General features: G+C 37.9%; 1 non-coding gene across 1 annotated transcript; it reads left to right on the plus strand.

The window, feature by feature from the left end:
- The first annotated feature begins 428 nt into the window (after positions 1-428).
- LOC145573568 (small nucleolar RNA R71) lies at positions 429-534 on the plus strand. The gene has a single exon (XR_014097554.1). It is a non-coding gene; the product is annotated as a small nucleolar RNA R71 (small nucleolar RNA).
- The last annotated feature ends 1,848 nt before the right edge of the window (positions 535-2,382 follow it).

Genomic DNA, 2,382 nt, shown 5'->3' on the forward strand with positions numbered 1-2,382 from the left:
AAGTGTTGGAGTATGGGTTATTTTTCCTATAGGTTTAGAAGGCATTAACTTGCTCCATGGAACTCTTACAATCTTGTTCCCAATGTCCTACAATTCCACAACATTCACAAAAAGCTTCGTTAGAATTATTAACAGCAGAAACATTAACTATGGAAGTAGGAATAGCAGTACTAAGATTATCTAATTTTTGGCTAATAGAAGTTAATTGAGCTTGCAAAAAGGATACTAAATCGACATTATGTTTACCTTTGTTTGCAAAGACTCTAGGATTCCCGTATTGGGAATTATGAATCGCCATCTCTTCGATAACCTGACCTGCATCATCTACATTTAGATTCATAAATCTACCATTAGCTGCAGAATCTAAAATTATTCTGGATGAATTTCCAATCCCATTGTAAAAGGCTTGGATTAACTGCCACTGTGCTAAATTATGATGGGGGCACTCTCTCTGAAGATCCTTGAATCTTTCCCAATCCTCATATAGAGTTTCATCGGCTCTTGGGCAAAGTTTTGAATTACACTCCTCAATAAAGCTGTTCTTTCTGTAGGGTAATATTTATTATAGAAATTCAAAGCAAGAGTTTCCCATTCATTAATACCAAGTGCAGTTCTATTCAATCCATTATACCACAATTTAGCTTTACCACAAAAAGAAAAGGGAAAAAGAATCTCCCTGATTTGGTCTTGCGTGTGATGGGAAGGAGAACGGTAGGTCGTTGGGCTACCACCCCACCCAATCAAACAAAATTTGTAACTTAACTAACCCCTATTTAGTGTAGCGGTAAGTCAAGGTCGAACCCAAGGGAATGGATATCAAATGCACGATGCCTAAGTTAAGCTATTCCGAAGTCAAGAAGGGGTTTATGGTAGAAACTAAGGCTAAGCTAGGCGATGCAAAAGGTTTGTACTAAATGAATGCTAAGGGACTAGGGGAATGGATCCACATGCATCAACGATAAAGTTCAATCAACTTGGGGAATTAACCAATCAAGTCAAGCAATGTGAGGGAAAACCGAAATTGCAACCAAGAGAGTATATCAAGCTATTCTCCTAGAGGTCTAATTAGCGTCAACTACATCAAACACTAGCTAGGAAACATCACAAGATATCTCAATCGAGTAAATGTAAGCCACAAATCAATGGTCCGTATCAATGTGAACTCACAATGCAATCTAGTGTGAATAACAAGGGTGATCAAGCCTAATCAAGCACACACATGCACAAAATCAATCAACCAATTTAATCACATCATCAACTCAATCAATTTCCCCCAAATTAATCTCAATTCATCATCACTACATGCTTCACCACTACCCTAGCAAATAAACTACTCACAATCCATAAAGAACAACAAAATCAAAGCTAAACTAATCATCATTCCCAAATTCATCAATTGAAATCAAATTGAAACCAACAAATTCAATCAAATCAATCAAACTATCAATCAACCAAATCAAACAACAATACTAATGAAATCAAACATTGAATTGCATTAAAGAGTAAAGAATCCTTACAAACTTGATAGAAATCAAATCAAATGAAGCAATCTTCAATCATCAATCATCAAACCCACACTTTCTCTCTCTAAAAATGCTAAGAACTAATGTTTTCTCTCTCTAAAAATCTAATCTAATCTAATTCTTCTTTTTGAAGATCCCAACTTCTCTCTATAAAATGGAATGAAATAACAAACAATCCCAAGAGGAAGTTGGGAAAGACGTCCAAAAATAGACCCACATTGGTGCGGGCGCTCGAAGGAGAGAGAATGGTGCGAACGGGAACACACCCAGGAAGGTGCGCCCGCACACACCTGATGTGCGGCCGCACACGACAGATGTGCGGCCGCACACTCCTCAAGTGCGCCCGCACATAGCTGCAGCTTCCTCCTTTCTTCTTTGCCCTTGCTCACGAGGTGCACGCATCCTAGATGATGATGATGGAGGACAAGGTAGGCAGCAACTTCCTTGAATTTCTTGAAGAAAATGAGCCATGAGGAAGGCATAAACAAGACTTTGAAGCATGCTCCTTGAACCTCTCATTGACTTGAAACTTCTTGCACAAGCTTTAGGCATGAAAATCAATGGAAAACTATGGAAAGGAAGCCCGGGAATCCTTGGACAATCAATCACAACCTACAATCAAAGGATAAAAAGCAAGTAAAAGGGAAAAATAGCAAGTAAACAAGAAAAAGCACGAAATAGAGAAACTAACTACAAAAACCACGAAATGAAGAAAACAAGAATAAAACTAAGGGAAAATAAAGAAAAGAAAGATAAAAAGAAATAAAAATCATCCAAAAAGGAACCAAATGAGTGCCAAAAATGTCACTCATCAAATTCCCCCAAGCTAAACTTTTGCTCGTCCTCGAGCAAAACAAAG

The sequence above is a fragment of the Chenopodium album genome, chromosome 12 (assembly GCF_948465745.1).
Source record: "Chenopodium album chromosome 12, dcCheAlbu1.1, whole genome shotgun sequence".
Taxonomy (NCBI): Eukaryota; Viridiplantae; Streptophyta; class Magnoliopsida; order Caryophyllales; family Amaranthaceae; genus Chenopodium; species Chenopodium album.